The sequence below is a fragment of the Tachyglossus aculeatus genome, chromosome 26 (assembly GCF_015852505.1).
Source record: "Tachyglossus aculeatus isolate mTacAcu1 chromosome 26, mTacAcu1.pri, whole genome shotgun sequence".
NCBI lineage: Eukaryota > Metazoa > Chordata > Mammalia > Monotremata > Tachyglossidae > Tachyglossus > Tachyglossus aculeatus.
In genome coordinates, this window is record NC_052091.1 from 11438273 (window position 1) to 11464028 (window position 25756).

Here is a 25756-nt window from a genome sequence, read left to right on the forward strand (position 1 = left end):
ATAGGCTGAAACGATTCATGGAATTTCTGAAGGTTTTGTAATAAAAGGTTAGAACACAAAACTAGCATGGCTCAGTGGAAAGAGCACGGGCTTTGGAGTCCGAGGTCAAGGGTTCAAATCCCGGCTCTGCCACTTGTCAGCTGTGTGACTTTGGGCAAGTCACTTCACTTCTCTGTGCCTCAGTTACCTCATCTGTAAAATGGGGATTAAGACTGTGAGCCCCACGTGGGACAACCTGATCACCTTGTATCCTCCACAGCGCTTAGAACAGTGCTTTGCACATAGTAAACGCTTAATAAATGCCATTATTATTATTATTAAAACCAGAGATAACAACATGCGCAGGCAGCGACCCAAGAACTTGTGAGATGACAATGTGGGAACTGGGGGAGACGAGATGGGAAAAAGATGGCCTGTACTGTTTCCCCTCTGAAATGGAGATCATATTTAGGTGACTGCTTTATGAGTCATTGAAGGAAAACAGAGACAACAATGGTGCTGGAATGCCCTTTCTCTTGTGGACCCAAGGAGGCTATGTTAGTGGAAAAAATGCTGCCTGTCTAAGACATCCTCACCGTGCTCAGCTTCTTCTTTGCGTCCAGGTCCATCAGTCCAGTGGCAGTCCAGAGTTGCTCCTTGTTCCTTTACCCAAGTGCTCGGCTCCACAGGTTCACAAGTCCTCTTTGTTGGCAGTGGGTCAGCCTCTACACCTGCCCTTATCCTCCAGAGGGCCCCATGAGGAACCAAGTCATTTATTTATTTATATTAATATCTGTCTCCCCCTCCAGACTGTAAGTTCATTGTGGGCAGGGAATGTTTCTCTTTATTGTTATACTGTACTCTCCCAGGCACTTAGTGCAGTGCTCTGCACATAGTAAGCACTCAATAAATATGACTGACTGACTTCAGGCTTGGGCAGCTCTGAGCCCCTCGGAGCCACTAGGTGAGTGAGGGTGGTGAGACAGAGAGAGTGAAGCGGGATCCTGTGGACAAGACCTCCACCTTTCTCCTTGTCTCTCAATTCTTTAAGCTTGGCATTGTCCTTGACTCCTCTCTCTCTCTTCCAACCCACATGTCCAGTCAGTCACCACATCCTGTCTTCTTCCTCTCCAACCTTTCCAGAAGTTGCCCCTTCCTCTCTATCCAAGCAGCCACCACGCTGGCCCAGGCATTTGTCAATACCTGACTCAATTATAACATCGTCCTCCTCACTGACCTCCCTGCCTCAAGCCTCTCCCATTTCCAGTCTATTCTTCACTCGGCTCCCCGGATGATTTTTCTAAGTCATTGTTTGGCACCCACTTCGCATTAAGCAGAAACTCCTAACCACTGGCTTTAAGACACCCAGACAACTCTCTTGCCCTCTACTTCAATCAACCAATCAATCATATTTATTGAGTGCTTACTGTGTGCAGAGCACTGTACTAAGTGCTGGGGAGAGTACATTGTAACAGAGCTGGTAGAAACATTCCCTGACCATCCTCATTCCTCTTCCACTACACTCCAGATCAAACACTTCACTCCACTTGAACCAACCTACTCACTGTACTCCATTCTAGCCTCTCTGTCACCTCCAACCTCTTGCTCATGGCTTCTCTTCTGTTTAGAACTCCCTCCCCATTCTATCAGGCAGATCACCGCTCTCCCCATCTTCAGAGCTCTTCTGAAATCACATCTCCTTCAGGAGGCCTTCCCTGACTAACCTCTCATCTCCTTACCCCCCACCCCCAACTACATCTCCCACGCCCTTGAGTCTGTACCTCAATCAATCAATCACTCAATGGTATTTATTGAGTGCTCACTGTGTGCACAGCACTGTACTAAGCACTTGGGAGAGTACCATATAGCAGAGTTGGTAGACACATTCCCTGCTCACAATTGGCTTACAGTCTAGATTACAGTCTCCTAAGCACTTATGTCCTCAACCCACCCCACTGCACTTATGTACATACCTTTAAATATGGTTGTTTCCCCTACCTGAAATTTATTTTGGGGGTTTATCTCCCCCACCAGTCTGTAAGCTATCCTATCCTACCTTGAATACTGTATCAGTCTTCCTGTTGAACTCCCAGCCTTCTGTCTCTCTCCACTCCTGTGGAACCTCCAATGGCTTCCTATCCACCTCAGCATCAAACAGAAACTCCTCACCATTGGCTTTAAAGCATTCAATCCCCTTGCCCCCTCCAACCTCACCTCACTATTCTCCTACTACGACCCAGTCTGCACACTTCGCTCTTCTGATGCCAACCTTCTCACTGTACCTCGGTCTCGTCTATCTCAACACCAAACTATGACCCACATTCTGCTTCTGGCCTGGAACTCCCTCCCTCCTCATATCCAAGACAATCACTCTCTCTCCCTTCAAAGCCTTATTGAAGGCACATCTCTTCCAAGAGGCTTTCCCTGACTAAGTCCTCTTTTTCTATTTTCAACTCCCTTCTGCACTGCCCTGACTTGCTCCCTTTATTCATCGCCCCACCCAGCCCCACAGCACTCATTTACACACCTATAATTTATTTACATTAATGTCTGTCTCCCCCTCTAGACTGTAAGATCACTGTGAGCAGGGAATGTGTCTGTTATATTGTACTCTCCCAAGCACTTGGTACAGTGCTCTGCTCATAGAAAGTGCTTAATAAATATGATTGACTGACCGGCTGGCCATTTATCACATGGGGCGAGCAGGAGGAAGTGATGACAAATCTCAGGGACCCCCTCCCCCTAGCCAAGCCCTCTGTGTCCTTAGATGACTGGACCATGGACCACAAAACTGCCTCCCTCAATAAATCCTGCCTGGCTCTGTTCCTTGCTTCCCTGGCTGGTGGCCACCACCATTGAGCTGAAGAACTAGAACCAGAGCTCGGCTCCCTTAATAAAACTCTCTATCACTCCTGGCATGGGTTATGGCCCCAGAAATCCTCAACTTCAGGGTGATGCCATCTTCCCCCTGCTTTCAGATGGTAACTGGGGTTCCTGATTATCTTGAACTGAGAAAAGCCCACAGATGCAGTGTGGAAAGAGCCCAGACCTGAGAGTCAGAGGACCTAGGTTCTAATCCTGGCTCTGTCACATGCCTGTTGTGTGTCCTTAGGCAAGTCACTTGACTTTTCTCTGCTTCGGGAAAATGGAGATTAAATATCAGTTCTCCTTCTCCTCTAGCCTGGGAGCCCCATGCAGGTCAGGGACTGAATCTGAACTGATTATCTTGGATCTGTCCCAGCACTTAGTGCTTGGCACACAGTACATGTTTAATCAATGCCACAATCATTATTATTATTATTATCAGCAGTAGTAGAGTAGTAGTATTACCACTGAGGCCTTTTTCCTGATCTATTCTCATTCTCCCAGAGGCTCTTTGGGGCCATTTTCCCTTCCTCATTTTTCCCCTTAACATTCCTCCGAGAACCAAATGAAGACCAACATCCTAAATGAAAAGACGCCAAGGGAGCGTGGTCTTTTTCCAAATAGCTGGGGTCTCCAGGGGCAGGGGCGACTGGCATCCTTCCTCACCTATTGCCCGCAGAAGGCTGAAATGGGAGGGTTATAAAGCCCTCCCTCTTAAATATGGAAGAAGAAAGAAACTCCATAGACTGGCTCCAGTTGGCAAACCTTCGCCTCCCTGGCTCCCCACATCGCCTCAGAGTCATTCAGCAGGTCTTAATGAGCTATCGTTCAGATGAGGCTGTGAATGGCTGCTTCGTGGGGAAACGAGATGTGATGAACTAGTGAGGGGAATGACAACCGGCCTGGTTGTAAGGGGATGGCAGTTGGCCACCCTTCCCATGCGCCACCTGGGGCCGGGAAAGTCGGTTGAGCCCGCTTGATCCAACTCTGTTGCGCAGGAGTGGGCTGGGAGCCCTGGCTGGTTAGCCTTGCTCCTAGCCTGAGGGCTTGTCAGGGAAGGTTCAGGAACATCTCAGGATAATCTTGGATCCCAACCCCAAAGGCCTAGATGTCGCAGAAGGTCTGAAGTGGCCATTCGGGCCTGAGGGGAGACAGAGGAGGGGGAAGTGAAGTTGAGAAGCGAATCAGGAAAGGCCTCCTGGAGGAGATGTGATTTCCCACGGACTTTAAAGATGGGGAAGGCAGTGGTCTTCTAGATAAGAGGGAGGAGGGAGTTTCAGGCAGGACAGAGTGCACGGGAGAAAGGTCAATGGCCAGAGAAAAGAGAGTGAGGCACAGGGAGTGGCTTGGCTTGAAAGGAGCAAAGTGTGTGGGCTAGGGTGAGATCAGAGAAGAGCAAGGATAGGTAGGCTGGGGAAAGGGAGCTGACTATGTGCCTTAAAGTAGACAGGCCAGCATTTCTGCTCCATCAAATCTGGGATCCAAAGGGCTCCAAGCTCTAGGCATTGCCACTGACTAGCCACAAGGGGCTGAGAAAACAATCCATCAACCAGTGGTGTTTATTGAATGCTTACCACGTGCAGAGTGCTGGACAAAGTGCTTGGGAAAGCACAGTATAATAGAATTAGTAGTCACGGAACATTACCCACAAGGAGTTTACCATCCCCAGGGAAATTTAATTCCAAAGGACAAGTTTGCCTGGAGGGAGTTTAATCCTAACAGATAATGTGAGAAGCAGCATGGTGCAGTGGATACAGCACAAGTCTGGGAGTCAGAAGGTCATGGGTTCTAATCCCAGCTCTGCCACTTGTCTGCTGTATGATCTTGAGCAAGTTACTTCACTTCTCTGTGCCTCAGTTACCTCATCTGTAAAATGGGGATTGAGACTGTGAGCCCCCCATGGGACACCAACTCTCTCCTCGACCCCCTCCAGTCTAGCTTCCGTCCCCTACATTCCACGGAAACTGCCCTCTCAAAGGTCACCAATGACCTCCTGCTTGCCAAATCCAACAGCTCATACTCTATTCTAATCCTCCTCGACCTCTCAGCTGCCTTCGACACTGTGGACCACCCCCTTCTCCTCAACACGCTATCCAACCTTGGCTTCACAGACTCCGTCCTCTCCTGGTTCTCCTCTTATCTCTCCGGTCGTTCATTCTCAGTCTCTTTTGCAGGCTCCTCCTCCCCCTCCCATCCCCTTACTGTGGGGGTTCCCCAAGGTTCAGTTCTCGGTCCCCTTCTGTTCTCGATCTACACTCACTCCCTTGGTGACCTCATTCGCTCTCACGGCTTCAACTATCATCTCTACACTGATGACACCCAAATCTACATCTCTGCCCTGCTCTCTCTCCCTCCCTCCAGGCTCGCATCTCCTCCTGCCTTCAGGACATCTCCTCTGGATGTCTGCCCGCCACCTAAAACTCAACATGTCCAAGACTGAACTCCTTGTCTTTCCTCCCAATCCCTGCCCTCTCCCTGACTTTCCCATCACTGTTGATGGCACTACCATCCTTCCCGTCTCACAAGCCCGCAACCTTGGTGTCATCCTCGACTCCGCTCTCTCGTTCACCCCTCACATCCAAGCCATCACCAAAACCTGCCGGTTTCAGCTCCGCAACATTGCCAAGATCCGCCCTTTCCTCTCCATCCAAACCGATACCCTACTCGTTCAAGCTCTCATCCTATCCCATCTGGACTACTGCATCAGCCTCCTCTCTGATCTCCCATCCTCGTGTCTCTCCCCACTTCAATCCATACTTCACGCCGCTGCCCGGGTTGTCTTTGTCCAGAAACGCTCTGGGCATGTTACTCCCCTCCTTAAAAATCTCCAGTGGATACCAATCAACCCGTGCATCAGGCAGAAACTCCTCACCCTCGGCTTCAAGGCTCTCCATCACCTCGCCCCGTCCTACCTCACCTCCCTTCTCTCCTTCTACAGCCCAGCCCGCACCCTCCGCTCCTCTGCAGCTAATCTCCTCACCGTGCCTCGTTCTCGCCTGTCCCGCCGTCGACCCCCGGCCCATGTCATCCCCCTGGCCTGCACTGCCCTCCCTCCCAACATCCGCCAAGCTAGCTCTCTTCCTCCCTTCAAGGCCCTACTGAGAGCTCACCTCCTCCAGGAGGCCTTCCCAGACTGAGCCCCTTCCTTCCTCTCCCCCTCCTCCCCCTCTCCATGCCCCCCGTCTTACCTCTTTCCCTTCCCCACAGCACCTGTATATATGTATATATGTTTATACATATTTATTACTCTATTTATTTTACTTGTACATATCTATTCTATTTATTTTATTTTGTTAATATGTTTGGTTTTGTTCTTTGTCTCCCCCTTCTAGACTGTGAGCCCACTGTTGGGTAGGGACTGTCTCTATATGTTGCCAACTTGTACTTCCCAAGCGCTTAGTACAGTGCTCTGCACACAGTAAGCGCTCAATAAATACGATTGATTGATTGATTGACAGGGACTGTGTCCAACTTGATTTGCTTGTATCCACCCCAGCACTTAGTACAGTGCCTGGCACATAGTAAGGGTTTAACAAATAGGGTTTAACAAATACCATCAATATTAACAAATACCATCAGTAATGTCCCCGCCCAACCTGCTCTTCCTGTGGATCTGCCCTGGACATCCTGGAGGTTTCCTTAGCTCCCCGCAACAAGATTTGGGAACTGACAAGGAAGTCCTGACCTCACAGCCACACTCTTATGGGTTTGACCTTTCTGTAGAAAGGCATAATAAAAATCTAGACTTTCACCGAAAATGTTCCTATTATAAGTCAGCTCCTGGGGATGTTCCCAAGAGTTTCTGAGAAGCAGCATGGCCTATCAATCAATCAATCAGTTGCATTTATTGAACCCTGGGAGCAGAGCACTGTAATAATAATAATTAATAATAATAATCATGGTATTTGTTAAGCACTTACTAGATGTCAGGCACTGTACTAATCACTGGGATGGATACAAGCAAATCAGGTTGGACACAGTCCATGTCCCATGTGGGGCTCACAGTCTCAATCCCCATTTTACAGATGAGGTAACTGAGGCACAGAGAAATGAAGGGACTTGCCCACGGTTACAGCAGACAAGTGGAGGAGCCGGGATTAGAACCCATGAACTTCTGACTCCCAGGCCCTTGCTCTATCCTCTATGCCATGCTGCTTCTCACATAATAATACTTGTTAAGTGCTTACTATGTGCCAGGCACTGTACTAAGCACTGGGGGGGATACAAGCAAATCAAGTTGGACACAGTTCCTGTCCCATGTGGGGCTCACAGTGTCAATCCCCATATTACAGATTAAGTAACTGAGGTAAGTGTACTAAGTGCTTGGGAGAGTACTATACAACAGAGTCGGTAGACACGTTCCCTGCCCAAAATGTGCTTACAAAATAGCACAGGCTTGGAAATGGGAGACCTGGGTTCTAATTTGAACTCCGTACTTTCCTGTCCAATGGCCTTGGGCACATCACACCACTTCTCCAGACCTCTATTCCCTTGACCGCAAAATGGAGATATTCAACACCTGTCTCCCTCCCCTTTAGACTGTGAGCCCTGGGTGGCCAGGGAATATGTTTCATCCAATTGTTACTACCACTTGTCCATGCTTAACAGACACCACAGTTACTGTTATTTGCTTGGTTCAGGGTTCAACCCACAGTAGATGCTCAATGAGTATTACTGAATGACTGATTGACTGGTTGATTTACTGGAAGGGGATTAGAGGCCTCCGGCTCCCCAAAACTCCAGCTGTGGGAATCCATCATCCAAAGCAAGAGCGATCCCCTCCACCAGCGAAATACCCAGTTACAACAAACCAACTTTTATGCCTCCTGGACCACTGACCCTACTGGTTTCAGAAACACAGCCCAGCCTGTCACAAGCCTTTGAGCAAGGGGCTATGAGAAGCAGTGTGGCCTAGTGGATACAGCACAGGCCTGGGAGTCAGGAGGACCTGGGTTCTAATGCCAGCTTTGCCACTTGTCAGCTGTGTGACCTCAGTCAAGTCACTTCACTTCTCTGGACCTCATTTACCTTACCTGTAAAATGGGGATTAAGACTGAGAGCCCCTGTGGGACTGGACTGTGTCCAACCTGATTAGTCTGTATCTACAGCAGCACTTAGTATAGGGCCTATCACATAGTAAGCATTTAACAAATGCCATTAAATAAAAAAGTGGGCTGCTTCAGAGAGAACAACTGAAAGTTGGCATTGCCTCCCTTGTCCATCCCTCCTTCAAAGCCAGCTCCTGGACCTGGGGGTCCCAGGTCAGGGGGCAGAGGGGAGTGGCAGAGTCTCCCCATCCAGGAGCCAAGTAGAGTGACTGTGCATCACCTTCCCACACCCCCAAGTGGCCATGGCCCAACAGACATTGCTCTCATGGAACAGAACGTGGGACTTGCCTCACCACGGGGGGTTCCCCTTAGGGGTGCAGAGGAGTTTCTCAATGCCAACCCAGAGGTGGCAAAGCCACGCTATAGCTCCACACACACCAAGTCTTTATCTCTCCACCACAGCCCAGAGGTCAGAGAATCTAGAGGGATGGCAATTAGCCTGCTGCTTCTCCAACCAGCCGTGTGGGAAGGCAGGTCCCAAAATAGAGATAATGGCCCTGTTCAACCCCACACCCAGGCAGCCGACATTCCTGCAGGGTGGCCTAGTGGGTAGAGCACAGGGCTGGGAGTCAGAAGACCTGGGTTGTTGTATTTTTATGATATTTGTTAAGTGCTTAGTAGGTGTCAAGCACTGTTCTAAATTCTGGGGTAGATTCAAGTTAATCAAGCCAGAAACAGTCTCTGTCCCAAATGCGGCTCACAATCAAGTAGCAAGTAGAGCAGGTACTGAATCCCCATTTTGCATTTGAGGAAATGGAGGTTGAGTGACTTGCCCATGATCATATAGCAAGCAAGTGACGGAGTCAGGATTAGAACCCAGGTCCTCTGGTTTCCTGATTCTAATCCCAGCTATGCCACTTGCTCGTTGTGTGACCATGGGCAAGTTACTTAACGTCTCTAGCCTCAGTTCCCTTCTCTGTCAAATGAGGATGAAATACCTGTCCTTCCTCCCCCTTAGGATGTGAGTCCCATGTGGGACAGGGAGTATGTCTGCTCTGAGTATTTTGTACCTACCTTAGCATTTAGAACAGTGCTTGGGACATGGTAAGCATTTAACTAATGCCACAGTGGTGACTATTAGAGGTGAGGAGTAGAGGATCCAGTGTACTCTGATTCTCCCTAATGCTCTCACCCACCTAATATTTCCTCAGATCCCTGAATCATCCTCTCATTCTGCTCTCCAAGGCTGAGTCCAGTTGGCAGGGTCCAGGGGAGAGTTTCAGCAGGGGCTACTTTCTGCTCACAATAGGGAAGCCACGGGCAAAGAGGTCAACACTCCTGTCCTGATCGCCACTCAGTAAATCACCCATGCTCTAAAATATTCTAAATCCACAGGATGCTCTTTGAAAAAGTCTCTGGTCGTTGCCACTACCGCTTTCCAAATCCCCTCTGGTTCAGAGAGTTCCGGTGGGATTCCTCAAGCTCTTCAGGAGGTTAGAAACCCACTGACAAATGGAGATAGAAGCCCTTCAAGATGACAGAAGAAGGGTTCTCTTAAAAGAAGCAATTTTAATGTAAAGGAAGAAGATATAAAGCTGTCGCTTCACTCTGGTTAGATAGGGTGATGGATAATTGGGAGGCAAAAACCAACTTATCTCCAGGATAAGGGACAATGGTTGCAAACACCCAGGATGCTTCAAGACTCTTCAAAAGGCTGTCTCCCTAGAGGACAGATTAATAGGAAATGGGATTGAAGCCCAGATATATCCAGGTTCCAAACGATCACAAGAGGTAAAATCCAGATTCAGCAGGTGCTAATTGCTGAAATAGCCCAAGATCTGCACAGGATCCAATCGCTGTAGAGAAGTCGGCTCCCTCCCAGCCCCTTCCTCCCCTGGCCCCTCCTCCATCCCGATGCTTCCTAATCGGGGCCCTGTGAACAACGTTGCCACTCCGAGCAGTGGAACCAGGTGGCAATAATAATGATAAAATAAGAATAAAGTCAAAAATAATAACTGATAATAAAAATGGTCAATAATAAAAAATCATCATGATAATAATAATAGTATTATTTGTTAAGCTCTTGTTATGTGCCAAGCACTTAGGCAAGCAGTGTGGCCTAGTGGAAAGAGCATGGGCCTGGGAGTCAGAAGACACCACTTAGGGACAGGGACTGTATCTAATTCCTACCCATGTGATCTCTCCCAATGCTTAGTACAGTGCTCTACACATAGTAAGCACTCAATAAATACTATCAATACTACTACTACTATTACTGTATTATAACTATTACTATAAGAGAAGCAGCGTGGCTCAGTGGAAAGAGCATGGGCTTTGGAGTCAGTGGTCATGGGTTCAAATCCTGACTCCACCAATTGTCAGCTGGGTGACTTTGGGCAAGTCACTTCACTTCTCTGTGCCTGTTACCTCATCTGTAAAATGGGGATTGACTGTGAGCCCCCTGTAGGACAACCTGATCACTTTGTAGTCTCTCCAGCACTTAGAACAATCCTTTGCACATAGTAAGTGCTTAATAAATGCCATCATCATCATCATCACTACCTTGGTTCTAATCCCACCTCTGTCACTTGCTGCTGAGGGACACTGGGCAAGCCACAATTTCTCCAGGCCTCATTTTCCTCATCTGTAAAATGGGGATTCAATAACTGTCCTCCATCTCCTTAGACTGTGAACTCCCTGTGCGACAGGACTCTGTCTGACCTGACTATCTTGTATCCATTCAGTGCTTAGTACAGTGCTTGCCCCATAATAAGAGTTCAACAAATACCACTATTAATGTAAGCACTGAACTAAGTGCTGGGGTAGGTACAAGATAATCAGATCCAACAGTCCCTGTCCTACACGGGGCTCACATCGGAGACTCACATCGGAGAAAGGGTGGTATTTCATCCCCATATATCGGATGAGGAAACTAAAGCTCAGAAGTTGTGACCTGCCTGAAGCCCCATAGTGAGCAAGTGACAAAGCTGGGATTAGACCCAGACCCCTGAGTTCCAGCACTGAGCTCTTTCCAGATGGAAAGGTAATAATAATAATAGTAAGAAGAAGAAGACCTGTGGTATTTGTTAAGTGCTTACTATGTGCCAGGTACGGTACTATGCGCTGGGGGAAGTACAAGCAAATCAGGTTGAACACAGTCCCTGTCCTACATGGGGCTCACAGTCTCAATTCCCACTTTACAGATGATGTAACTGAGGCACAGAGAAGTGAAGTGACTTGTCCAGGTTCATACACCAGACAAGTGGCAGAGCCGGGATTAGCACCCTCAATCTTTTGACTCCTGGGCCTGTGCTGGATTAACTATGCCATGATGCTTCTCAAGGTGCTAAATCCATATTTACTGCAGTACAGACCAACTGAAGGCTCACCTGCTCTGTAAGGAGAATGGACCTCAACAGGATAGTCCCCCAGTGACTCTATGGAGAGCTGAGGTGAACTAGTTCTATCAGCATGGGTACAAAAAAACCCTTTGAAGATGCAGAGAAGCTTAACCCCTAATTACACAGCCCAACAGAAGATGATCAGGAGACAGCAGCAAAAGATAATCCAGACCAAGGAGTATCTACCCCAGTTCCTAAGAACAGAGCGTGGCATATGATAAATGCTTCTCAAATATTACTATCATTGTTATTATTGTTATCACTGGACCAGCTCTGCCACTTGTCTGCCATGTGACCTTGACCAATTCACTCAACGTCTCTGTGCCTCAGTTCCCTTATCTGTAAAATGGGGAATAAAACTGTGAGCTCCATGTGGGACATGGACTGTGTCCAAGCTGATTATCTTGTCTCTACCCTAGAGCATAGTACAGTGTCCAGCAAATAGTAAATGCTTAATAGATGCCATAAGAAAAAATGGGGATTTGTCTGCCTGGAGAACGGGACTGCCCTATGGAGTCTGGCAGAAGATTACAGATCCAGAAATTGGATTATCCTTTAAAATGAGGTTATGGCTACTAGAGAGAGAATCCCTTTCTTCTCTCCCACCCATTTCTGGCACCAATCTGTCCTGAAACCTTCCTGAGGTCTCCAGAAAAAGCTTTGGCGTTCTCAGGTCCACAACCAATTAAAACCACCCCTCCTGCTTAGTGCTCTTGGCACTGCCATGTTCAATAAGCCCCGGTTGTCCTGCCCATGACCAGAGGTCTGTGTGCCACAGGCATCATTTAATTTAATTGTCTCAAGCTCTGCTAATGAGCGAGAAGCCCAGTATCTGGAAGTGAGGATGTTCTTCTTTTTGCCCACAGTCGGTCAGTCGATTTATCCAGTCCTTACTGTGTGCAGAGCACTGTATTAAGACACAATATAACAGACACATTCCCTGCCAACAACAAGCTTACATTCCAGAGGGCAGAAGCCATGAGCTGGATGGGAGCTCCTTCTCCCCCACCAAACTCCCAGGCCTCTATGGTATCAGGGCCTGAAGTTCGTCAATCCATCTGTCCAATTCTCCCTCCTTCCCTCTCCTGAAATCCCACTTGACATTGCTGAGGCTGAGATTGGGTGGTTCTGTCTTCCTGTGGCATTTTAGAGTCTTCTTGGTGAAATAGTAATGATAAAAATAACAATAATTATAATAACAGTTCTATTTGTTAAGCATTTACTATGTGCAAAGTACTGTACTAAGCACCAGGGTAGAAAGAAGATCATAAAGTGCACCTGTCTACATGTTTTGTTTTGTTGCCTGTCTCCCCTTTCTAGACTGTGACCCCATTGTTGGGTAAGGACCGTCTCTATATGTTGCCTACTTGTTCTTCCCAAGCACTTACTACAGTGCTCTGCACATAGTAAACGCTCAATAAATACTATTGAATGAATGAAAGAATGAATTGGGTCTAACACTTTAAATAGGAGGGAGAACGGGGATTGAATCCCCATTTTACAGATGAGGGAACTGAAGCCCAGAGAAGTGAAATGACTTCCCCAAGGTCACAGAGCAGGCAAGTGGCAGAGGCGGGATTAAAACCCAGGTCCTCTGACTCCAAGGCCCATGCTCTTTCCATTAGGGAATGCTGCTTCTCAATAAAGGGAGAGAGGGAAAGGCTCTAGACAGAAAAATCACAAGAGCAAGTAAGGTAGATATCAACAGATGTTTATCAGGCACCCAGCTTGTCCTAGGCACTTTTCCTCTGAGCAGGATGGCCAGTTTTGGGGTCTTATACTGGTCAGTCTGATTTTCAGCTGCACAGTTCCCTGTCCGGTCTCGATACCAAACTGGATGGTTTCTTTTTATTTCCAGCCCCGAACCTCCTTCTGCCATGACTTGTGCTGTTGATCTCTGTGGCTCGGAAGTGATACCAGGGTTCACACGGGCCCGGGAGGGAACATGATGACTCCAGGGGATCTGGGAATTGGGGTCCTCACCCCTACAAAGAAATGCTTTAGGATCTCAGGAAATCTGCAGTTATGGGAAACAGCAGCTGTGCTGTTAATCACGTCAATCACATTCTTCCCCTGGGGTCTACTGTACGCTAAGACGCTGAACTAAGAATTTGGGAGAGTCCAATAAAGTGAGTAGACACAATCCTTGCCTTCAAGGAGTTGTAAGCTTTTAACCAAGCTGGGGAGACACACGTTAACATTAATCACAGGTAGTGGGGAGAAAACAGAGTTTAAAGATAAGGACGTAAGTGCCCCATCAACCTTGAGACATAAGATCTTATGCCATGTGTCAATAAACTACCCACAGGTGTCATAATGCTGGCATTCTCCCTGACTTCCAACATATGATTAGAGATAAATCATCTCATCAGAAGCTGCATGGCCTAGTGAAAAGAGTACAGGCCTGGGAGTTGGAGGATCTGAGTTCTAATCTCCACTTCACGACTTGTATGCCGTGAGACCTTGGGCAAGTCACTTTGCTCTCCGTGCCTCAGTCCCCTCATCTGTAAAATGTGGAGTAAGAGGGTGAACCCCACGTGGGACATGGACTGTATCCAATCTGACTAGCTTATACCTACCCCAGTGTGTAGTACAGTGTGTGGCACATAGTTAAGTGCTTTAACAAATACCATAAAAAAAAAAAATCATCTGACCTCTCCCTCTGTTTCCCTAATTGCTCATCCAGTACCCATTTCAGGCCACCCACCCATGAAATTATCCCAGCTCTTCTAGAGCCTGATGGGTGCTGTGTCCTAAGCACTGGGAAAGCAGAACAGAAATACCAATCTGAGTATCCGGTCTCTACCCTGAGATGTAGTCCAGTGCTTGGCATAAAAGCAGCACTTAACCAACACTGACATTATTATCCCTGTCCACAAGAAGCTTACCGTGGAATGGGGTAGGATGGCCTGGCAAGTACTCTCTTACCAAATTGGGTCTCAGGTGTGACCTAGTAGATGAGAAGAAACATGGCCTAGTGGATAGAGCACGGGCCTGGGAGTCAAAAGGCTCTGGGTTCTAATTCCAGCTCTACCACGTGTCTGCTGTGTGACCTTGAGCAAGTCACTTCACTTCTCTGTGCCTCAGTTACCTCATCTGTAAAATGGGGGTTAAGATCATGAACCCCATGTGGGACAAGGACTGTGTCCAACCCTATTTGCGTATACCCACTTTGCTTAGAACAGTACCTGGCACATAGTAGGAGCTTAACAAATACCACAATTACAATTACAGACGAAAGTGTCAATTACACAGCCACACTCTCCTGAGAGGTTGGGGGTGGGGGGCAATGAGAAACCCATTCCTCATCATCCATGATATTTATTGAATGCTTCCTGTATGCAGAGCACTGTACTAAGCGCTTGGGAGATCATTCCTGATGGAATGAGGCAAAAAAACCCCACAGAGTGGCTGTTTCCCTTCCCCAGACCCATTCCAGATGACCAGGCCAGACGATATGCGACCCAGCCGCCAATCTAACAAGAGAAGGAACACCCTCTAGACTGTAAGCTCGCTGTGGGCAGGGAATGTGTGTTTTAATTTTTATATTGTACTCTCCCAAGCACTTATTACAGTGCTCTGCATAGAGTAAGTGCTCAATAAACATGACTGAATGAATGGATGAACCTCAAGTATCAGAGCAGCGTCTTCCCTTAGGAACCGGGCCGACTTCTCCAGTAGGAAAATGATCAAGTCTGGAATCTCGGCAGGATCTGGATATCTGCCTGTTTTTTCCAGCTGTTCCTCCACTCCCCCCACCCCCAAACCTAGCCAGCTGGGTTTATCATTAATTAGCCTGCCAATAACACCGAAGGGGTTTGCTTGTCTACCAGACGCCTGACAGAGATACCTGCTTCACGTTGGAGGCTGATGGAGCTTGTATCCGCCTCCAGCTGTAAATGCAGCAGAAGGTTCCAACATTTAATATGCAGGTGGGATGGCATTTGGTTACCCGGGGATTTGGGGTTGGGGGGTTAATGACAGCCTTCTCATTCTGGCCCCCCTGCTTCAGAGTTTTCCATCAAACATAAACTCCTTACCATCGGCTCTAAAGCACTCCTAATCTTGTCCCCTCTTACCTCACCTCACTACTCTCCTAATAATAGTAATTGCGGCCTTTTTTAATCACTTATGTGCCAGGCACAATACTAAGCGCTGGGGTAGAGACAAGATAATCATTCATTCATTCAATCATATTTATTGTGCACTTACTGTGTGCAAAGTACTGTAATAAGCATTTGGGAGAGTGCAATATAACAATAAACAGACACACTACCTGCCCACGACAAGTTTACAGTCTGGTTGGATGCAGCCCCTGTCCCACATAGGGCTCCCAGTCTCAATCCCCATTTTACAGAAAAGGTAACTGAGGCACAGAGAAGTGAAGTAACCTGCCCAAGGTCACCCAGCAGACGTGGCAGAGCTGGAATTAGAATCCAGGTCCTTCTGACTCCCAGGCCCGTAGTCTATCCATTAAGCAACACTACTTCTCTGCTACAATCCAGCCCAAAAATTATGTTTTTCTAATGCCAACCTACTCAGTGTACCTCGATCTCATCAGTCCCACTGCCGACCTCTCAGCACGTCCTTCCTCTGGCCTGGAACGCCCTCCCTCTTCGTATCAGATAATTACTCTCCCTGCCTTCAAAGCCTCATTGAGGGCACATCTCCTCCAAGAGGCCGTGCCTGACTAAATCACCCTTTCCTTTTCTTCTACTCCCTTCTGCCCTTCTACGTTGCCCTGATTTGCTCCCTTTCTTCATTCCCGTTACATACATATCTGTCATTTATTTATTTATATTAATGTCTGTGTCCCCTTCTAGACTGCAAGCTCATTGTGGCCAGGGACTGTGTCTGTTATATTGTACTTTCCCAAGAGCTTAGTATAGTGCTATGCACACAGTAAGCGCTCAATAAATTTGGTGATATTGATTGATTAATTGATTGAGCTTGTCCCTTTTGCCAGCTTAGGGGAGGCACCCTGCCTAGCTTAGCGGCTCCATCCTGGACCCCCGATTACCTCCCCATGCCCTTCTGCCTTTGGCATCCCTTTGCTGTTTGATGTTGGGAGGAGCCAGCCATTGGCCATGGCTTAGTGGAAAGAGCACAGGCTTAAGAGGCAGACGTAGTGGGTTCTAATCTCCATTCCACCACTTAGCTGTGTGACTTTGGGCAAGTCACTTAACTTCTCTGTGCCTCAGTTACCTCTTCTGTAAAATGGGGATTAAGGCTGTGAGCCCCACGTGGGGCAATCTGATTACCTTGTTTCTATCCCAGCGCTTAGAACAGTGACTGGCACATAGTAAGTGCTTAACAAATATCACTATTATGTCCAGAGGGCAGCCCACCAGGGTCACTCAATCATCCGTCTTCCTTCCCAAAAGCCACCGGGACGGGCCAGGCCTGCCCCCGAACCAGACAGGGCCTGTCCCTTCCCGCTGGACTCAGCCTTCCCCCAGGCCTAAGGCTCTAGGTCTGCGTCATCAAGTGGAAACTGATATGTTGTAAAGCTGAGATGCTGTAACGTATTGTAAGTCGAGGCCTGCCCATCCCCAAGATAAGACGGTAGTACCCGTTGGAACCGGACACAGAATAACTCTCAGGGGTTGGAAACCCAATGCCTCATCCACTCCCCACAGCCTCCAAGAGTTAAGTCTTCCCTGACCAGAAGACCTGTTCAGGGTTGGGTCCATTGAGGCTAGGGGACAGGAGACTACGTCCCTCGTCACTACAGACATCAAACCTGGGTCGCCAGGGTCAGGGGTTATGAGTTCAAATCCCGACTCCACCAATTGCCAGCTGTGTGACTTTGGGCAAGTTACTTAACTTCTCTGTGCCTCAGTTACCCCATCTGTAAAATGGGGATTAAGACTGTGAGCCCCCCATGGGACAACCTGATCACCTTGTAACCTCCCCAGCACTTAGAACAGTGCTTTGCACATAGTAAGCGCTTAATAAATGTTATCATTAAATGCTATCATTAACCCCCATTTTACAGATGAGGGAACTGAGGCCCAGAGAAATGAAACAACTTGCCCAAGATCACACAGTGGGGTATATGGAATTAGAACCCAGAACCTCTGACTCCCAGGCCTGTGCTCCTTCCACTAGGTCATCCTGCTTCCCCTACTGCATACCAAGAAGGAATGCAATGACCTTTCCTTGCAGGGACAATGTATCCCTTTCAACAAATTCACCCACACCATCTGTGGAGCCTCCACGCTCCAACCTCTTCCTCCTGCTCCCTCTGAGACGAAGGGTCACCCCGCCCTCGGTCACTCCGACATGGTTGCTGTTTCAGTCGTGGGTGGAGAATTGGAACAGCGAACCTTTAAACCTTAATCACATCAACATCTTCCAATCTCCTCCCCCCACCCCCCACACCAGATCATTCAGCAAAATAGCTCATTTGAAAATGGCTGCTCCGATGACAGACGAGATTAATAGTTCTTGAAGAGCAGCCAGTGGGCCAACTGCTCCTGTAGCCATGATGAAAGCTAATAATGTAGAAAATTCTGCCAATTCTTTTAATTCATGAATATTTAAGCCTGTGAAAAATCTGTCAGATTATATCATTTTTCTGGTGATTTTCCGCCTAAGTACATTCGTGGCTGAGTGCCAGTTCAAGAAACTTCAATGGGAGCAATAGGACTTTTTTTTAATATTTTTTGTTGTTTTCCTTGCCTCCCTTCGACACTCTTGGAGGCTGGGGAACCTAGCAGGTGACTTTGACCTTCTGGAGGCCAGGAGTCAGGCCAGGCCCAACTTGTTTCTTATCAATCAATCAACCAGTAGTATTTATTGAGCGCTTACCACGTGCAGAGCACTGTACTGAGTGCTTGGGAGAGCACAATATAACAGAGTTGGTAGAAACGTTCCCTCCCCAAAGCTGCAAAGGACGGCTACCCCTTCCTGGACCAAATATCCAGCTCCATGGTTTGGGTCTTACAAGGAGGTGCCGGAGACAATGGGGATTTTTCAGTTCTCTGGCAGGGACGGAGGGAGGGGCCAGGGGTGGCATCCTGATCAGTTAGGCACTTGTTGGCTGGGGGAGGAATTAACTTTCCTTTTAGAGGAACACAAGTTCCTTGTTTTGTTACAGCTCCGTTTCAACAGTTGCTCCAGCTTGTCACGTCCTCACCAAGAAGGAGTGGGTTGAACTTCCCACACTCTGCAAGGAGCCCCTTCTCGCCTTTCCCAACCAGAGCCAGATCCAAAATCAACAAGTCCTTTGTCTCCCTCCTATTTACCTTGGGTAATTACCCAAGATATGCACACTGGCAAGGGATGGTGATTGTGAGGCAATTGTTTGAGGCTCCTGAACAGGGGTGGGCAATAGCTACTGGGAAAAGCCATGACTCCAGCTGGCCGGGGCCAAGTCTAGAAAACAAGAGCATTGCTGAAGCCATGAGTGGATTATTGGCATGGAGACCATCGGCCATTTCCTTGATAGCGGTGGGCTGAGTTCTACTGCTAAGCCAACTGACTCATGATCCAGTTACTAGAAAAATAAATAAAGTAAACCACCAGATTGGTTTAGTAAAAGTGGGATGCTGGTTCCAAATAGCTCTTGGGTGATGTAAAGAAATCCAGCTCCCTGCAGCTTACTGGGTGGTTTTTCAGGGATGCTTTGTTTGTTTGGTTTTGACATTGAACTGAGAAACCACTCTCCCTCTTTTATGAGTCCTTCTGCCCTTAGATGGGGTGGGACCCAAGGGGAAGGGAGGGAGGGGCAACGCCTCTAGGCCAATCAAAATTTGCCCCAGTGATGCCCATCTTGGCTCTTTGGGAACCTACCCACTCGGCTCCATTGCCCTATTGTACTCTTCCAAGCACTATTGCAGTGCTCTGCACACAGTATGATTTCAATAAATATGATTGATTGATGGATTATCCCAGCACTTAGCACAGGGCTTGTAAGCTAGTATGTTCTCACAAATTCCTCCACTTGATTATCATAATTGTCGTCATGCTTATTCGCTTTTTCGTAACAGTGGTATATTTGGGGAGCAAGTGGGTCCTTAGGTTGGATTTCCATCCAGATTTCAGTCATCCCCAGGTTCCAGGATCTGAAATTCCAGTCAGCCACGCAGTGCTCCCTGAGCACTGTGGTGTAACTGGGGACTAATAGGATTTTTATGCTAGTGGTGGTGGTGTTGGTGTAGTTCCCAGTAGCCACTGTCTAGCTCCACAGGACTAACATCCCCTCCCCTATGCCCTACCACTGTCACCCTGCCCCCTACTCCCAGCTCCACTTGGGAGATAGGCAACCCTTACAAATACAGTGACGTTATATGGGATATTTCATAAAAATCCATCCATGATGCCCCCAACCTAAAGCATCACCTCCCTTCTCACCTTCTACAGACCAGCCTGCACCCTCCGCTCCTCTGCCGCTGCTAACCTCCTCACTGCACCTCGTTCTCACCTGTCCCGCTGTCGACCCCCAGCTCATGCCCTCCCCCCTGGCCTGGAATGCCCTCCCTCCACACATCTGCCAAGCTAGCTCTCTTCCTCCCTTCAAAGCCCTACTGAGAACTCACCTCCTCCAAGAGGCCTCCCCAGACTGAGCCCCCTTATTCCTCTCCTCCTCTCCATCCCCCCACCACCCTACCTCCTTCCCTTCCCCACAGCACCTTTATATATGTTTGTACAGATTTATTATTCTACTTATTTTACTTGTACATATTTACTATTCTATTTATTTTGTTAATGATGTACATTTAGCTTTAATTCTATTTGTTCTGACGACTTGACACCTGTCCACATGTTTTGTTTTGTTGTCTGTCTCCCCCTCTAGACTGTGAGCCCATTGTTGGGTAGGGACCGTCTCTATATGTTGCCAACTTGTACTTCCCAAGCACTTAGTACAGTGCTCTGCACACAGTAAGCTCTCAATAAATACGATTGAATGAATTTCTCTGGGAGGGACGAGAGACTCCCTGACCCCTTCCCCACATCCCTTCCAAGCATCACTTCCAAGCCCTGGGACTCAGAGAAGGGAACTGAGGCAGGGGGAAGCAGGGTGTCGGAAATAGAAACAGTAGCCCTCCAAGGGCTGGGAACTGTATCTGCTCTGGACAGGAGGTGGACTGGCTGAACGTGGGACTGTCGGGAAGACCACATGGAGGCACTGGATGCCAGTGTGAGGGTCTAATTGCGAGGGCCCCTCACCAAGCAGGGGGTGACCAGCATAGTGAACCTAGGACAGGCCTGGGTTCTAATCCTGACTACGCCACTTCTCCGCTGCATGACCGTGGGTAAGTTACTTCACTTCTCTGTGCCTCAGTTCCCTCATCTGTAAAATGGGGATTGATTGTGAGCCCCATGTGGGACATGGACTGTGTCCAATCTAATTAGCTTGTATCTACTCTAGTGCTTATTGCAGTGACTGGCTCAGAGTAAGCGCTTAAGAAGTACCATTTAAAAAAAAAAGTTTTGTGTTCTAGTCCTGGTTTTTGAGCAAGCGGAGAACCAGAGCCTGCCTGGAGAACAAGCCAGCGAAGGCCGAGAAAGCCTGGGTGGGAAGAATGTGTCCGTTTCCTTTGGACTCCCTGCTCCTGGTTGTGCAAACACTGGCCGATCCCCCAGGCCTCTTCAGTCCAAGTCAAGGAGGAGGTAAGGATGAGGTTTGGGCTCAGAGAGGACCAGGGACTCTCCCAAGGTCACACAGCATGGCAGGGCAGAGCAACAGCTGGATGTCGAGTCCCCAGTCCAGCGCTCACCATGATAACCCTCCATCTCCAAGAGGAAAAGCAGGGGGGCAGGAGTCCCCAAGGCCGCGGCCAATGAAGAGGGCACCCACTCCCCAGATTGAAGAGGCAGGATCAGGAGGGCCTCAATCATCTCATCAGAGCTGTGACCAACCATCGCCAAGGGGAGAGGCCTGGCTTTCCGGTTTCAGCCCTCCAGCCACTTAGCAGGTTACTTCGAGTGAATAATTACCAATTATGATTGAATTACTCCCGGGCTCCTTGGCAGGATTTTCGAGAATAATAATTGTCAGCTCTAGAAGTCATTGCCTCTCTCCTGTCCCCTTCCCCTCATAAACAGAGTCGACCCCCACAGGGCCGAGCTACCCCCCACATATGTGTGGGCATTGGTCCAGGACGGGCCCCTGGCCCCCTCCCTGACCCCACCAGCCCCCGTCCGGGCTGCAAAACCAGGGCTGTCAACCTTGCCCATCCCCGGGGCCAGGCACAGCCCTGGCCATGTGATTGATGACAATGTGGTCACGGCATTGAGAGGCTGGATGGGCATGGGGCCACGGTGGGCGACGCTCACCACATACTCGTCATGAGGACTTACAGCTTGGGAGACGCGGCCGGCTCCGCTAATTCATAAATATTTAATGCCCCAATCTGCCGGTTTCCTGACAGTTTTGTGGAGTTCCCAGGTGGATGGCCCATTTTTCCTATTGCAAACCCCCTCCCCGGCTCTCCTGCATGCCCCTTCCTCGGCCGGGCACCGAGCCAAGTGCTGAGCGGAAGGTTTCACTTCCCTGCTGTCATCAGTTGTTTTTCTTTGATCTGGGCTGCAGATGCCCGTCAGCAGCCCTTGTGGTATCTCCAGTGTGGTCCTGACCTGACCCAGCACCCTCAAGATGGCCTGGGGCCAGCAGATATGGGAGTCACCCGAGGAGTCCATCACCACTGCCCGGGGGGCTGGGACCTTGAGGGGAGGGGAGGGGGCACAAGAGGCAGGAAAGGAAGACCAGGAGGAAGAGGAAGAAAAGGAAAAGGAGGAGGAGGAAGGGAAGGAAGAAGATAAGGAGGAAGAGAAAGATGAGGAGGAGACCTTATAAAGAGAAGGCAGCAGTCTGTGGGGATAGAGGGAGAATGGTCAGGCTGGCACCATGCCAGCAGCAGAAGAGAGCAGTGAAATCCAAAGACTGCGTTACCAGGAGGCAAGCTGATCTGAGCTGAAGTTAGGCTTGGTCAGAGACTGGCAGGGAGGAAAGTAGCCCTTTCAATGCTCCCCGAACCCCCTCCAAGTCACAGCCCAGGAAATAAACCTGAGGCAGGTCTTCCGGTGGTGGGGCCAGGGTGGTGAGGCAGAGGCCGGGCAGCCAGGAGGGAGCCGAGCTAGAGCCTTCAGGAGGTCAGCGCTTGACTTCCCTGGCAATAGCCTGCTGCCAAAGCAACCTGAGCATTCTGGTTTTTATTAAGCACTTCCTATGTGCTAAATGCTGGGGTGGATATGAGGTTATGTGATTCAACCCAGTCCCTACCCCTCCCGGGGCTCCCACTCTTCCTCTTCCCCATTTTAAAGATGTGGCAATCAATCTAAATAAATTACAGATATGTACGTAAGTGCTGTGGGGTTGGGATGGGGGATGAATAAAAGAAGCAAGTCAGGGAACTTTACTAAGCAATTGGGAGAATAGAATGCAACAGACTTGACAAACACATTCCCTGCCCACAATGAGCTTTCAGTATGTAGGGGGAGACAGACATTGATATAAATAAATTATATATAATATACGATGTATTGATAGGTGCATAAGTGCTGACCACTTGGTGCAGAGTACTGTACTATGTAAGTGGAAGAGTCCACTCACGATACTTACTGAGAGCTTATTCTGTGCAGAGCACAGTCCTACATGCTTGGGGGAGTCCAATCAATGAGTGGTATTGAGCGCTTACTGTGGGCAGAGGACTGACTACGTTAGTGGGGGAGTCCAATAGGGTTAGTGGGCTTTTACATCTCCTCTCCTTGCCCCAGGCCCCTCCGACCCTAAAGCTGGCAGCTGCTTCCATTGGTCAGAAGAGCATTCATTCCCATTGGCACCCACTCTGCCTCTTCCCGCCAGGAGAGAACGGCTACCCTCAGGATGGAGATTCTCCATGGCCACCCGGCCAGAAATGTAGAAGCAAACTGGGAATTGCTACTCCTTGCTCCCTGAGTACCTCCCACCGCCTGCCGGGGAGGAGTGAGCACTGCGACACTTCCCCTCCCTGTGTTCAAACCGATGTGGTCTGAAAGCGGAAGAAATGGACCCAAGTCATGGTCATTGCATCAGTGGTCACTTCCACTTCCTCACTGCACTGGTCCTGCGCTGTGGGAAAAGGGGGGTGGGAGGGAACAACCGCCTGGGGCCTCCCCTGCCCCCCCCCGCACCGAGATCCTCGGAGTCACACCCTTGGCCTGTAAGCTCTTGCAGGCAGGGAACAAGTCCACCAACTCTGTTGTTTTGTACTCTCCCAAGCACTTAAAACAGTGATCCGCCCACAGAAAGAGCTCAGTATGATGATGATGATAATAATGACAGTATTTGTTAAGCACTTTCTTTATGCCAGGCACTGTTCTAAGCTCTGGAGTAGACACAAGGGAATCAGGTTGGACCCAAACTATGTCCCACATGGGGCTCCCAGCGTTAATCTCTATTCTACAGATGAGGTAACAGAGGCACAGAGAAGTGAAGTGACTTGCACAGGGCCTCTCTCCTCTGGGTAGCGGCCACCAGAGTAGCCAGAGGCAGGACCTTCCCTCAGGACAACAGGGCTGAAGGACCCAGGGGCGAGGCCCCAGGGATGGCTTGTTCCTGGCAGGAGGCCTTCCAGACCACACGGGGGAGGACAGTGAGGTGGGGGCCTGGTAAGGGAGCCTGGTATTCCAGGGGAATGGGGTTCGGCTGGCCCCTGAGCCCACCAATGAAGCTTCGCAAATTCATTCATTCATCCATTTGATCGTCTTTAGTGAGAGTCTACTGTGTGCACAGCACTGTACTAAACACTTGGGAGAGTATAAGAGAACAATAAACAGAAACATTTCCTGCCCACAGTGAACTAACAGTCTAGAGAGGGGAAACAGACAGTAATAGAAATAAATAAATGACACAAGTGCTGTGGGGCTGGCCAGGGGAGATGATTGAAGGGAGCAAGTCAGGGTGACGCAGAAGGGAGTGGGAGAAGAAGAAAGGAGGGCTTGGTTAGGGAAGGCCTCTTGGAGGAAATGTGCCTTCGATCGGGCTTTGAAACTGAGGAGAGTAACTGTCTGTCAGATATGAGGAGGAAGGGCGTTCCGGGCCAGAGGCAGGACGTGGGTGAGAGATCAGAGGTGAGAGAGATGAGATCGAGGTATAGTGAGAAGGTTAGCATTAGATGAGTGAAGTGTGCGGGCTGGGTTGTAATAGGAGAGTAGCGAGGTAAGGTAGGAGGGGGCAAGATGTTTGAATACTTTAAGTAACCACACATCCCAGGGGGCACCGGGTTATGCCCAGCCTGACATTTCTCATACTGAAGCAGGGGGAGTGCCAGGGGAAGGGCCAAGGTCAGTGTTTGCCCTGGTGGAAACAAACCCCACAATCTTCCCCTCTATTTCAAATATGTCAGCCCCTCACACCAGGTACCTGTTAAGCCCCTACTAGATACCAAGCACTGTGCTAAGCATTGGGGTAGATAAAGGATAAACCAGATCAACCAGTAAAATGAATGATCGAGTCATCGCCTGCCACTTGCCCACTCAGTACAGTGCTCTACACCGAGTAAATGCTCAATAATTGTCATTGATTGATTGAGTGACACTCAAAGCCCAGGACCACACAAGTCTGGAGGAAAACTGAGCAGCAGTGTGGTCCAATGGATAGAGCATGGGCCTGGAAGAAGAGGCACCCATGTTCTCAGGGAGATGGGAGAAATTGGTTTCTAATCCCCATTCCACCACTTGTCTGCTGTGTGACCTAGGGCAAGTCACTTACCTTCTAGAGGAGCAGCATGGTATAGCAGATAGAGCACGGGCCTGGGAGTCAGAAGGTCATGGGTTCTAATTCCAGCTCCACCACTTGTCTGTTGTTTGGTCTTGGGCAAGCCACTTCACTTCTCTGTGCCGCAGTTACCTCATCTGTAATGTGGGAATTAAGACTGTGAGCCCAGTGCAGGACAGAGACGGTGTCCAACCTGATTTGTTTGTAGCCACCCCAGGGCTTAGTACAGTGGCTGGTACATAGTAAGCACTTAACAAATACCTTTATTATTATTATTATTCTCTGGGCCTCAGTTCCCTCCCTGGCAAAGTGGGGATTGAGACTGTGAGCCTTATGTGCAACAGGGACTGTGTCCAACCTGATTATCTTGTTTCTACTCCAGTGCTTAATAGAGTGCCTGACACATAGAAAGCACTTAAATATAAAAAAGCGTATGTCCCCCCCTGCCCTCTCCACATAACTAACTGAAGGGAAACGGAATCCCGAGAGGCTGGATAAATACCACACATATTGTGGCATAGAGGATCGAGAACAGGTGTGGGAGTCAGAAGGATTGGGGTTCTAATCCTGACTCCACATGTCTGCTGTGTGATCTTGGGCAAGTCATTTCACTTCTCTGGGCCTCAGTTACCTCATCTGTAAATGGGGATTAAGACTGTGAGCCCCATGAGGGACATGGACTGTGTCCAATCTAATTAACTAATCTAATTAACTTGTATCTACCCCAGTGCTTACAACAGTGACGGGCACATAGTAAA